Source organism: Gastrolobium bilobum, unplaced genomic scaffold, assembly GCF_033153095.1.
Source record: "Gastrolobium bilobum isolate Gb01-03AN ecotype WA unplaced genomic scaffold, APGP_CSIRO_Gbil_v1 utg65546, whole genome shotgun sequence".
NCBI lineage: Eukaryota > Viridiplantae > Streptophyta > Magnoliopsida > Fabales > Fabaceae > Gastrolobium > Gastrolobium bilobum.
Genome location: NW_026898966.1, coordinates 1 through 14,482, shown reverse-complemented (window position 1 = coordinate 14,482; position 14,482 = coordinate 1). Strand labels below are relative to the sequence as shown.

The following is a 14,482-nucleotide window of genomic DNA, read 5'->3' as shown; positions in this document are numbered from 1 at the left end:
GTTACTTTTTGCTATAGTTTTTAAATACCAACATTATAACTTTCTAAGAGTTATAAAATAAAAAGTTTTGCCAAATTATGATTTGCTTTACTATTACTGCACCTAATCTTGGATATTTCTTCCTGATGTGATGGGAATGGATCCTAATATCTCATTTAAAATATAAGGTCATGTAAGTGAAGTTTAATTGTTCGTAGATAATTAACGGTTATTATTTTTCATAAACGTAAAGCGTATTATAAATAAAGCACACCAGACATTTTACTTTTTAGTTTTTACCGTTTAAAATTTCCTTGACTCATTAAAAAAATAAAAAAATAACAGCTCTAATGGAATGTCTCGATCCAAAAAATAAAAATGCTTCACTAAATGAAGAGTTATTCTATTCTTGAGATCAAATCACCCGAATTAAACTTGCTAAATTCAAGTCTCGAATTTTAATTTGAAAATTACTCTCTCTCTCTTTTGTCAACCCCGACAATAATTACAAAAAGAATGCTTCCGACAAAGCCAAAAAATAAAAAAAAATTCAGAGTACACCTTCTAATCAAATAAATAAATACAATTCGAACTTGTGTGTAGACTACATAAATCTTGTCAAGCTTGATTTCGAAAATAGTCTTGAATAATCAAATTTACGATACTATCTTCACGATTCCATGTCCAACAAAATCACGAGCAAGAACAAAAATCACCAGGGAAGGACATGTACGAATAACGAAATCTGCAGAGAGGCAGAGCAGTGCAAAGGGGAAAGAAAAGACAAAAAAGGGGGTACGAGAGTTTTACACCAAAAAAAGTGAGTCAAAGATATAGTACAAAGAAAATGCCACTCGATCAGAGATTTCAACAGCATGCCTCACACATGCTCAGAAAAAGGACGGGGAGATCTCAACAGAGAACAAGAAAATATACACACCAAATTTATTTTTATTTTTTTTAAAAAAAAAGAGAGGAAAGATCACAACATTATAGAGAAAAAAGGGTTCTTAGTTGAAAAAAAAAAAGGCCGTGGAACTGTTTTTTCGCTTCTCTTTTATGTTTGCCTATAAAAACTTGTTACTCCCTTTGCCTTCTTTATGCTTCACCCCATTACATGTTCTCTCTTCCTCCTTTACACACTCTTTAATTTTCATTCTCTACATTTCTACTAGCTTCTTTCACTTTCAGGTTAGCTTTAGAACCCCTTCTGTCATGTGTCATCCCATGCATGCATCATGCTACTATCACTTGGTTTGGTAACATTTGTGTATCTTTGGATAGTGATATCAATCAATTGTGCTTACATGTAGCGGGTAGTGATAATGTGAATATCGTCTTTATTTTCGTGCAAGAGCTAGTTTATCTCATAGGAAGGTGTAGTGTAGAGTAAAAGGCATAGCAACTTAGAAGGATCTTTGGTGCTCTAACTTATCTCCATCACAGTAAAAGTGTAATATTTCAAACTGAAATATATAAAAATAAGTATGTGTTTAGATACAACTAGTTGAAAATTTGAATTTCTTGATTGGTGTTGTGATAAAACTACATTTTTTTGCCATTAAGCAAACACAGAGAGAGGGTGGAACACAAGTAGCAACATCCATGAGTAAGCACCCTGACCCCACTCCAATCCGTTTCTTCAAGATTGTTCCTGGAACAAGTCTTCAAGAAGGAAAGCTGGTAAACGTACTTCCTTCATCTCCTTTTTCTCTCCGTGTATTTTCAATATTTATTTATTTTTTGGATTTTTATTGTTAGGTACATTTGAATTTCTGTGTTATATATGCTTGTGAGTTTCATTATGCATGCTAACAGAAAGTTCTTTGCAGAGGATCCCAAAAAAATTCATTAGGAAATATGGTGGTGACATGTCAAACCCAGTGTTTCTTAAGCCTCCAGATGGCACTAAATGGGAAGTATTTTGGACTGAAAATGACGGTGATATTTGGCTTCAAAGGGGTTGGATAGAATTTGCCACATATTACTCCCTGGATCATGGTCATTTGCTGTTGTTTGAATACAAGCAAACTTGTAATTTTGAGGTACACATATTTGACATGAGTACTCTTGAAATAGATTATCCTTTGCATGTCTCTCAAGATGCACAGGACAACCTTGACACGACTAGTGATGATGAGTCAATTAAAATTTTGGATGAGATACCACCATCCCATAAGACTAGACAAAAATCACCAATGCCTTCTCCTCAACCACGTAAAAAATCAAGAACTGGCACAAGTGGAGGTGTTGAGAGAAGATCCATTGAGCAAAATCTGCCTCATAATGTCCAAACTGAAGGCACAAACTTTGAGAAGTCTAAGTTTGCATCTGTCAAAAAAGAATCGGATGGTATGTTTCTCGTGATTGGATTATCCTTTTGATTTCATTTCATGTATTTCACGAATTACTCATACTTGACAAGAGTACCCTTGTAATAGGATATCCTTTCCGTGGCACTCAATATGGGCAACCACCATGCCAGAACACTAGACTGAAATCACCAGTGGCTTGTCCTCAATCACGTAACAAATTGAAAACTAGCACAAGATCAGGTGATCGGTCTCAAGGGACAAACTTTGGTAAATCTAAAATTGCAGCTGTCAAGGAAGAATTGGATGGTATGTATTTCATGATTGGATTATCCTTTTATTTTAATGGATTCTGTTGAGTTTTTGAGTTCAAATTTTCATAACTTCACCCTTGTTCAATTTTTTTAGAGGATGTGGATGGTACCTCCCCCAACACAAATGGAGCTCCGAAAGAAGCTGATAAATTTGCCTCAGAAAATCCCTTTTTCACAGTCAAAGTGGGGCCGGGAATTCAATCTAGACCGGTGAGGTTTAAGTTAAGAAGCAAATTAAACACATGTATCTGTATGGGAACTTTATTCCATATATGCATGCATCAAAAATGCAGTTATTGTTATACTCTCATTAAATGTTAGGCTGTGATCTAATGATGATGAAAATTTAACTTGATGCAGCTTTTATCTGTTGCCTTCGTAAGAGAGTACTTCGATAACAAGACACAGATTGTGAAGTTACGGTGTGGAAAGAAAGTGTGGCCTATCAAGTTCCTATGTTATCCACACAACTCTGCAGCCTTTTTTTCTGGAGGTTGGTTCCAATTTGTAAAAGAATGTAAATTGGTAGTTGGAGATGTTTGTGTGTTTGAGCTCATCAACAGAGAAGATGCAGTGTTTGAGGTTCACATTTTCAGACGCGACACTTAGACAATGTAATTGGAGCCGTTGGTACTGTTACCCTAAAGATGTATTACTCATCTTATTGTAGTTAAGAAATCTTAGGACTTAGGAGGCTTTTCTACCGAAGCATATGATTACATTATGAGGAACAATATTCCCGTCATGTTATTTTTGGATAAATTTTAAAGTACGTTTTCTTAGCATTTAATATTTTTTGGATACAAAATTAAAAATAAAATAAAAATTAAAACCAAAAAAAATCAAAAGTTTCGGGAAAGAAGTAGAAGGAAAGTCTGTGAGAGTGAAAATTGAATATTGGATGTGTTTTAAGATAACTTATATAAGATACTCAGCTCTTATTATAGTATTAAAAAAAAAAAGCAAAATATGGGTCACAAAATAAAAGAAAAAAAGATATTTTCTGTTGAATTAATAATGTCTAAAATATTAGTTTAAAAATTGTATTTTTTTTTTTTGGTAAACAAAACTTGCATTAAATATGTAGATGTCATATTTTTAAATCTAATTCTCTAAAAATAATTCCACAAGTCTTTGAAGAATTTATACCTTTAAACATTGTAAATCTTCAATAATTTAAGATAAATTAAAAAAATATAAAAATTAAATGTAAAATAACGTGAATTGAAAATTAAAAAAATAAATTTTAATGTATATGCATGATTGGATGCACTGTACAATTTGAATATATTCATTGAATGTTTTTAGAATTTTAAATTATTAATTAGAATGGTGACTTTATTATATTTTTTAATATATTTTTAAGTCTGAAATTAATTAGTTGTTTGGAAAGTGATGAGGGAGCACATTTTTATTTTTATTTTGATACAAGTGAGAACTAAATACACATCCTAACGTGACATATCTATTATTAGATCAATTTTAGTAGCTTAGAGAGAACATTTTCTCTGCAAGGTGAGTAGGTGTCCGTATTCCCTTATCGAAAAAGGGGAAAAAATAATCATAAAAATATGGATAGTGATGGGTTACTTTTTGCTATAGTTTTTAAATACCAACATTATAACTTTCTAAGAGTTATAAAATTAAAAATTTTGCCAAAATATGATTAGCTTTACCTCATTACTTCACTTAATCTTGGATATTTCTTCCTAACTGATTCTTGTAACTGGTTGTCATGTGACATTTCAGCCTCAAAATTGCCTCATCCAACATCAGCAATCCATGGAGATGACTGGTTCAGCTAATCTGGTGAAAGGTGATACACCAAGACAAATGAAGACATGCTGTGAAGAATGCTGACACAACAAGACATTTGAATTTTTCTGATAGCAGTAGCTTTAGTTTTCAATCTCATGTCAATGATGTTTGGCACTTACGTTTGGGCCATTGCTCCAAACCTGTAATAAAGGCCATGATGTTACAATATCCATTCATTACTTGTAAACATATAGATACCCCTTGCGATGTTTGCCACATGGCTAAACAAAGGAATCTTCCTTTCCCTTTAAGCAATACTGTTTCCAAAAGTGCTTTTGATCTTGTACACAATGATATTTGGGGGCCTTATTGTGTACCCTCTATTCATGGTCATCGTTTTATTCTAACTATTGTTGATGATTGCACAAGGTACACATGGGGCATCCTCATGAAATCTAAGTCTGAAGTGAGACATCATATTTCCTCTTTTGTTAGTCTAATGAAAATCAATTTCATAAAGGAGTTAAAGCTTTTCGTAGTGATAATGGGAAGGAATTTCTAATGACATAATTTTTTAGACAAAAGGGCATTGTTCATCAAACTTCTTGCATAGAGACACCTCAACAAAATGGAATTGTTGAGAGAAAACATCAACACTTGCTTAACACTGCTAGGGCTCTTCTTTTTCAAGGAAATCTCCCTATCAGTTTATGGTGTTACTGTATTAGTCATGCTATACACTTGATCGATCGAATTAGTACCCCAAAGCTGAACAATAAGTCCCCATATGAGCTGTTGCACAATACTCCACCAGTCATAATCCATATTAAGGCTTTTGGTTGTCTTGCTTTTGCATCCACACTACTAGCAGGACGTTTAAAGTTTGATCCCAGGTCACGCAAGTGTGTTTATATTGGTCACAAGGATGGAACCAAGGGATATATCTTGTATGATCTCTTTTCTAAACAGCTTTTTGTATCTCGAAATGTAATTTTTTATGAAGAGCACTTTCCTTTCATGGATAACACAACATCAGAAACTACTGCTCCATGGCCTACTGACCATTGTGCATCTCCCTTTTCTGAGTTTCCTCCTTTGCAGCCTTCTATTACTGAACAAGGATTAGACACATCCACGACTACAGCTTCAATTGATGATCATTTAGCAGATTCCAATAATGAGACTCAGTTAGTTTGCCCACATGCTGAGGATGCTGCAATTACAAATAATTCCAATATTAGAGATGCTGAGGGTGCTACAAATACTCATGTAGCAGATGATTCCAATCTTAGACGCTCCACACGGGTAAGATGTCTACCCAAACGTTTTTCTGATTTTCATTGCAACTATTCATCTGCTAATGTGCTACCTAGTCTCTCATCTACTAATCATCCTCTCTCCTCTGTTGTTTCCTATGCAAAATGTTCAATGGAGTACTCTTCCTTCTGTCACAACATTAGCTCATTTGTTGAGCCAACAACATATAAATAGGCAGCTCAATTCCTTGAGTGGATAACTGCCATGAATGATGAGTTAGAGGCACTAAATCGAAACCAAACTTGGGAGATAGTTGATTTACCAAGAGGGAAGCATCTGATTGGATCCAAATGGGTTTACAAAATAAAACATAACCAAGATGGAACCATTGCCACATATAAAGCACGCCTAGTTGCTAAAGGGTACATCCAAATGGAAGGAGTGGACTACTTCGAGACTTTCTCACCCGTTGCAAAGCTTACTACAATTTGGTTGCTCCTCTCCATAGCAGTAGCCAAACAGTGGCATTTAGAAAAGCTTGACATAAACAATGCCTTCTTGCACGAGGATCTAACCGAGGAAGTGTATATGTCTATTCCACAAGGTGTCACAGTAGATGGCCAACAAAAGGTTTGCAGGCTGAGAAAGTCCCTATATGGGCTTAAACAAGCCAGAAGGCAATGGAATGCTCGCCTAACAATGGAACTCTGCTCTCTTGGGTACTCACAATCTTCCTCTGATCACTCTCTTTTCACCAAAGCCAATGGTGAGTCCTTCACTACTCTTCTGATCTATGTTGACGATATGGTTCTGGGAGGTAATGACTTAGATGAGATAAAGATGGTTAAGAGTCACTTGCATCATCTGTTCCAGATCAAAGATCTTGGCCCATTAAAGTTTTTTCTTGGCCTTGAAATAGCTCGTTCCAGTAAAGGTATAGTTCTGAATCAACGCAAATATGTCCTCGAATTATTGCAAGACAGTGGACTTCTTGGCACAAAGCCAGTTTCCACTCCCATGCAACCTGGTTTTCGACTATGTCAAAATCAAGGTCCAGTTTGTTCTGAACCAGCAAGATATAGGAGGCTTGTGGGGAGACTTCTCTACCTAACTAATACACGACCCGATATTGCTTTTGCTGTTCAACAATTAAGCCAGTTTGTGGCAAATCCCATGCAAACACACGTTGATGCAGCCTATCGAGTTCTCAAATACTTGAAAGAAGCACCCGGTAAAGGATTATTCTTCTCTTCTGCAACCTGCCTTGACACTAGAAGGTCCATCACCGGTTTCTGTGTGTTTATTGGATCTTCCCTTGTGTCCTGGAAATCCAAGAAACAAACAACTGTGAGTCGTTCATCTGCTGAATCCGAATATCGAGCTCTTGCTGCTGCTACATGTGAAATCCAATGGATCATGTATTTACTTCGTGACTTACACATTTCAGTTGCACAACCTTCCATGGTTTATTGTGACAACCAGGCAGCCATCCACTTAGCACACAATCCTTCTTTCCATGAGCGCAGCAAGCATATCGAATTGGATTGTCATGTTACAAGGGAGAAGATTGCAGCTGGCTTGATTCATCTCCTCCCTGTCTCGACCACACAACAGTTAGCCGATGTCTTCACCAAAGCATTACACCCTGCTCCTTTTCATGATTTTCTGGTCAACCTGAGGCTTCATGACATTCACCTCCCAACTTGAGGGGGGGGGGGGGGGTTGAGGAGACTTAGTTAGTTTGCTATTTATGACGTGTCAATATTAATACAATATCTCATGTAATTAGTAAGGTTCAGTTAGTTACATTTCTCACGTGTCATGAAGTTAGTTAGACTCTTTGCTTTCTGTTTTACATACCAGTGTTCGTATATATACTGATATACTTCTTCTCAATAGTATTATCTAGTATCTTTCAGTATTCATTCTATACAATGTGTTTGTATCTTTCACTAGCTGGCTGGTTATAAAAAATAGGATAGGTTTTCTTTAAATATTATTATGCTACAACCTTGGCACTAGATGAGTTTTTAAAAATAATACAGCCTTCAAAAATAGTACAACCCTGGCAAAGGCTAAAATTATTTCATGGCTCCGCCATTGGGTGAGGGAAAATTGCATATTTATAAAGAGATTGTTTTTGGATTTGAACCTGTATGACCGTTCACTGCCTTGATTATGTTGTTGCAAACAAATTAGTCTTTTATAATATAATCACCCAGACAACTACAAACACACTCCTGATACAAGATTTCTATCTTTAAGGCTTGTTGTAAGAAAAATCATGAAGAAAATAATTGCAGTGGGGTGAGGATGCTTATTTAGCCAGTTATCAAGTCTACATGTTCCACATGCCAAGAACATGATAATACCTACAAATTTGCATATTTATTTGATTAAACGGCCGTTTGTCTTTGATTGATCCTAACACAAAGTATGAATCCTATTAGGAATAATTATCTATAATGAACGGTTTTGGAGAGTGTGCAAATTAAGTTACTGTGGCGTGATTTTTATTGATCCATTGCTTTGTTTAATTAAATATCAAATAAACGTGCACTAAATACTCTATTAGATGAAAGTTTATGACATTTAGAAATTATGTTAAATTTATTTTATAAAAAGTTTAAACTAAACTTTCGAACAATGATATCAGTTACCATCACTCTTTATTATCTTCATTTCTATCTCATAGCATTTATCCAAACCATACAATTAAAAAACTTGGATGTTTAGCAAATGAGTTCTGGAATTGAATTTTTAACATTTTGACTTAAATTATATAAGTTGTTTTATTAATTTATTTAGTGTTATCATTTTAAATTTAGGGTTTTTCGCCTAGAATCAATTTTTATTAGTGATTACTCAAAATTTGATTATATTTTAGGTTATTTAAATAGTATGATGGACCGACACTTCAAAAAATCCGACGTGTCGTGTCCGACACTCCCTGACATTTTCTGACACTCCAACACGCGTTGCAGATACTCAAAAAAGGATTCAAAGATTGCGTTGCGTTTTTAGTTTCAACTATTAGATTCATAAGATTACGATTACCATTTTATTAAATTTAATATAAATATTGCAAAATTGATGGGTATTATAAGTTTAGCTTCATTTTTAGTTAAATTATTGAATATTAAATATAATATACACTGCATAAATTAAAAAATATATTTAATATCAAAATGTGTCCTAATGTGTTGAAATCTAACATTTTTTAGAATTAACGTATCAGAGTGTCGTGTCGTGTCATGTCACATGTCCTATGTCGGTGTCGGTGCAACTTAGTTTAAATACAGTTTAGAATAGGAATATCTTATTAAGTTATTTAATTTTCTTAGGTTTATAAATAAACTATCATGATAAAGATAATGGATGCTTTTTTTGAATATATGAATTTGAAATATCTTTTGTATGAATCCTCTAATGTATTCAGTCGTCTCGCGATATCTGTAAGAGGGATCCTTTATCCCCTTACCTATTCGTGATGGCAATGGAAAAACTTTCTCGCATTATAGATAAGACAATGAGAGGTGATTTATGGAAACCTATTCGAGTACGCTGGGAGAGACCAATAATTTCACATTTAATGTTAGCCATTTTCTTGGAGCTTGGATGAAATATGGTCGTGTTACAAAGACTTCTTATATGGCAACAATTGACAGAGAGATAAGCGGAATAATTGGCATTCAAAGTGTCGTTCACAAGCGGGTAGAATACCCTTTCACAATCGGTGCTGGCTTCCGTACATTATTTTCAAATGCAATCTGGTAGGCTTCCCAACAATGTTTGCCTGGAGATTGAGAAAATTCGAAGGAAGTTTATTTGGGGTGACACTAATCACTGAAAACATATGCACTTGATAGGATGAGATATAATCACAAAACCAAAGTGAAAAGGTGGTCTTGGATTGAAATTTTTTAGCTCTATGAACGATGCTTTCATGGCCAAATTGGCCTAGGCTATCAATGCTCAACCTCAAGCCCTTTGGGTTCAAGTCCTCTGGGCTAAGTATGTTGCTAGTAGAGATCAAGTTGACATTTTTAGAGCTAAATTAGGTGATTTTCGCGTCTGGACCTATATCAGTAAGGTATGGAAAAAACTCGAAGAGGCTGCTGATGTGGGAAATTGGGGATGGTTCCTTAACCCTCTTTTGGAAGGATAGGTGGATAAATAATTCAGTTAGATTATTAAATTAGATTGTTCAACCTGTCTCTTTGGAGGAAGTTAAAAGGACAGTTAATCATTATGTGGATAAATCTGACAATTGGAGGATCGAGGAGCTTGCAAGATGGCTATCGTCTGATGTCATTAACTGCATAAGGAGTATATTATAGCACCTGTTCGAAACGAGGGTAAGGCCAAATTAGTTTGGCACATACTTGGACACCCAAGATTATAAATAAAGGAGAGATTGTCCTATAATTAAACATCTCTGGTGTCAGGTGATTCCAAATAACCTGAGAGCCACCTTCTTCGAGTTAGAGCTGCAAGTCTGGCTGTTCCGAAATTTAAATCTGTCAAAACCAAGACTGCTTGGCGACCAATGGGGAATAGTTTTTGGTTTCTCCTTCTAGATAGCTTGCTGTTGGAGGAAAGAAATTGTCCATGGTTCAGGTATGGCTGTTAATAGATATAAACCTAAAGTGATTAAGCTAAAAGTGCTGGAAATTTTTTATGCATTTTCTGGTCTAGACGGTAGAGAAATGTAGAGAAATTATGCTAAAATTTTTGTTAGGTGGGTCCCACTACCTGAGGGGTGGGTTAAAATTAATATGAAGGAGCTTCGAAAGGCAATCCAAGTAGGGCCGCTTGTGGTGGACTAAAATGGGGACCGGATGGAAATTGGTTATTTGCTTTCTCGTATAGGGTGGTTTTCTCCGATGCAATTACTGTTGAGCTTTGGAGGATACATAAAGGCTTAGAATTTGCTTGGGATGGAGGTTGGAGGAAAGTAATTCTAGAAAGTGATTCTGCAATAGCTATCACTTTGCTCACCAAACCCGGTGATGCATCCTGTGAGTCTCGCCTTGTGACTCTGATACGGAAATAGGGTTGCAAAAGACTAGACAATATAACTTGCGCATACATTTAGAGAAGGAAATACTTATGCGGATTGGCTTGCTAATTTTCCGCTAAAGAGGTTGGACCTGACGAACCTTATGATTTACCATTCCCTTCACTTGATATTAAGTGGCGGTACTTGTCAAATGTTAGTTCTATTCATAGAACTAGATACTCTCTACTATAGTTTGTTTTTTCTGTTTTGTTGGACTCTTCCCTTATTTCAACCAAAAAATAAAAAAATTTAATTGGACCCTATTCATTTTATGTCAACGAAGAGAGAGTGAATTTTTTGATTTTATATTGATGATAATTATATTTTTGAGGCAAATCGGACTCATGGGTATCCCAATAAGGTTCAACTCTTTGAGTCAATTATGAGACTAATATCGAATTGGAATTTAGTCACAGTTAAAGCCCCTGCCCTTTACCCAAAGACGTATTTGATGTGAATATAACACATATTCAGATAGAGTAAAATTTTAAAACTAGAGATAAACACCATATGGCCGTAAGTGGGAGAATTAATTGACTAAAACACCATTTTAAGACAAGATAACGTAAGAAGATATCAACAATCCATGTCCAATTAATAATAAATCAACGGTTTACCATTAATCAGGATATTTCTAGTTCTCATTTTACCAGCACATCTATTAAAATTTATACACTTAATAATCAATGCAAATCGGAATGAACAACAAATTTCATAAAAAAAGAAAAAGAAATTGTTACCAAGATATCTTTGCCGTTGTTTGTTTTTTGGATTGCGCAAGTCAAAAAATAATTCTCAGAGCATAAATTCTTCTTCCCTTTCTCTTGAAAAGTTTTGATTCTCTCCTTAAGATGTCTGCTACTACCTGCTACGATTTTTAACAGAAGTTGCTGTCATTCGCAGCTTGATGATATATCAAATTGGGTCTATTATATAGACCAAGATTTACAATTGGTTACATCAGGAAATCAGCTAAACTTAAGGAACAGAAAGCATAAATCAAGCTAATCTATTTACATCAGGAAATCAGCTAAACTTAAGGAACAGAAAGCATAAATCAAGCTAATCTATTTACATCAGGAAATCAGCTAAAACTAAGGAACAGAAAGCATAAATCAAGCTAATCTATTTTAATATACAAGGTAACAAACCGTGATAGTTACAATCAGGATCCTAACAAATTAATGCTACTCTAATACTCCCCCTCAAGGTGGAGCATGGAGGGAGGAGATGCCCAACTTGGAAGTCAAAAAATCGAATTGTTTGGATCCAAGTGCTTTGGTCATAATATCTGCGGGTTGAGAACTAGTGGGGATATGTTGAGTAGAAATAGTCTTGCTGAGAAGATAGTCCCGAACAAAATGGCAATCTAACTCGATATGCTTGGTACGCTCATGGAACACTGGATTAGAAGCAATATGAATAGCAGACTGACTGTCACAAAACAGTTGCATAGGGGCTGCATGAGGAATATCAAGAGAGCTGAGAAAAGACTTTAACCAAATAAGCTCAGAAGTCGCAGCTGCCATGGCACGGTATTCAGCTTCAGCAGAGGAGCGGGATATTGTGTTTTGCTTCTTGGTTTTCCAAGAAATAGGAGAATGTCCAAGAGTAACAAAATAACCAGTGACTGATTTTCGAGTCAAGGGACAACTAGCCCAATCCGAATCACAATAGGCACGAAGAAGAAGATCACTGTCAGATCGAAGAAGGAGTCCTTGGCCAGGATTGGACTTAATGTACCGAAGAACACGAATAGCCGCATCGTAATGTATCTGCATAGGATGCTGCAAAAACTGAGAAAGTGTGTGAACTGCATAACTAAGTTCTGGTCGTGTAATCGTGAGATATACAAGACGGCCAACAATACGTCTATAACGTTTAGGATCATCAAACGGAGGTCCTTCAGCAAGAGCAAGCTTGTGATTGGGATCCATAGGATAAGCAACCGGTTTACAACTTTGAAGTCCACATTCCTTAAGAATATCCAAAGCAAATTTGCGTTGAGTAAGAAACAAACCGGTCTTGCTTCGAGCAAATTCAATGCCAAGAAAATACTTGAGGGGACCAAGATCTTTGATTTTAAACCAGGTTTGTAAATGAGCTTTGACACGGTCACAGAGAGAAGGATCACTACCTGCCAACAAAATATCATCTACATAGACAAGTATAGCAACATAATGGGAACCAGTCGAGTAAGTGAACAACGTATAATCAGCACGAGACTGAACAAAGCCGAAACTGAGGAGAGAACTACGAAGCTTAGCAAACCAATTTCGTGGGGATTGCTTGAGACCATAAAGTGAACGTTGAAGCTTACAGGCGTGACCAGACTTGGTTTGGGAGAAACCGGGAGGAAAACGCATAAAGACTTCTTCATCCAAATCGCCATGGAGAAAGGCATTTTGAACATCCAGCTGAAAAATGCTCCATTTTCGAGCTACAGCTACAGATAAAAATGTACGCACACTTGTCATTTTAGCCACCGGTGCAAAAGTCTCAGTGTAATCTTCTCCTTCGATCTGATTGTTCCCAGCAATAACCAGACGCGCTTTATAGCGTTCAATGGTTCCATCAGAATTGTACTTGATGCGGTACACCCACTTACATGGAATAGCTTTCTTACCAGAAGGGAGAGGTTGAATTTGCCAAGTATGATTGGCTTCCAATGCATCAATTTCGGCTTGCATGGCTTTCTGCCAATGAGGATATTGCATAGCCTCTTTAAATGATTTGGGTTCCAGGTTACTATCCACGGCGGCAAGAAAAATCTGATGGTGCGAAGAAAATAATGCATTAGAAACATAATGATCAATGGAATATTGAATACCTGAGTCGATTGGAGAAGTGGAGAGACGAGGAAAGGGTGTAGTCATTGTGTTGCATACATAATCCTTTAAATGAGATGGGGGACGTCTGGCACGCTGTTCACGAATATCTGCCACAGATGCAGTGTTGGGTTCTGTCAACGGAACCGGTGAACCAGGGACATCCGTGGATGAAGTAATAGAACCCGGAACTGGGGAGGACGAACTCCCCACTGCATCAATAGCAGTAACAGGTGCCACATCATAATCGGTGAAGACAGCTTGTGGTGACGGTACATGGACAGAAGGTGCAGATGAAGTTGCAGCCAATGGAAAAATAGTTTCATGAAATAAAACATCACGAGAAACAAATATTTCATGAGTGGAGATATCCATGACCTTCCATCCTTTTTTGTTGAAAGGGTAGCCAACAAACACACACTTACGGGAGCGAGGAGCGAACTTGTCATGTGGTTTGGGTAAAACAGTAGTGTAACATAAACTCCCAAAGACCCGTAAGTGATCATACTTTGGTGGAGTGCCATGCAAAACTTCATAGGGACACTGACCACCAAGGAGTGGAGTTGGTGTCCTGTTGATGAGGTGAGCAGCGGTCAAGATGCATTCTCCCCAAAGAGATATAGGTAAGTGACCATCAAAACGCAAAGCACGAGCCACGTTGAGGATGTGACGATGACGACGTTCAACGCGTCCATTTTGCTGTGGGGTGTAAGTGCATGATAATTGATGATGAATACCGTAGGATGAGAGAGCCTCTTGGACTACAGATGACAAAAATTCAGTCCCATTATCACTCTGAATTCGCTTAACAGATGCATCATATTGGGTGCGAACCAAGTGGAGAAACCGAAGTAAACATGTGGAAGTTTCAGTTTTATTGCGCATCAAAAAAATCCAAACATGTCTACTAAAATCATCGACTACAGATAAAAAATAGCGGGCACCAGTTGTAGATGCCATATGATATGGCCC

The 14,482-nt window shown here is 36.5% G+C and overlaps 1 long non-coding RNA gene across 1 annotated transcript; it reads left to right on the top strand.

Annotated features, from left to right (window-relative positions):
• The first annotated feature begins 2,439 nt into the window (after positions 1–2,439).
• LOC133285917 (uncharacterized) lies at positions 2,440–3,258 on the top strand. The gene is made up of 3 exons (XR_009748063.1): positions 2,440–2,600; positions 2,700–2,815; positions 2,966–3,258. It is a non-coding gene; the product is annotated as an uncharacterized LOC133285917 (long non-coding RNA).
• Positions 3,259–14,482: the final 11,224 nt, after the last annotated feature.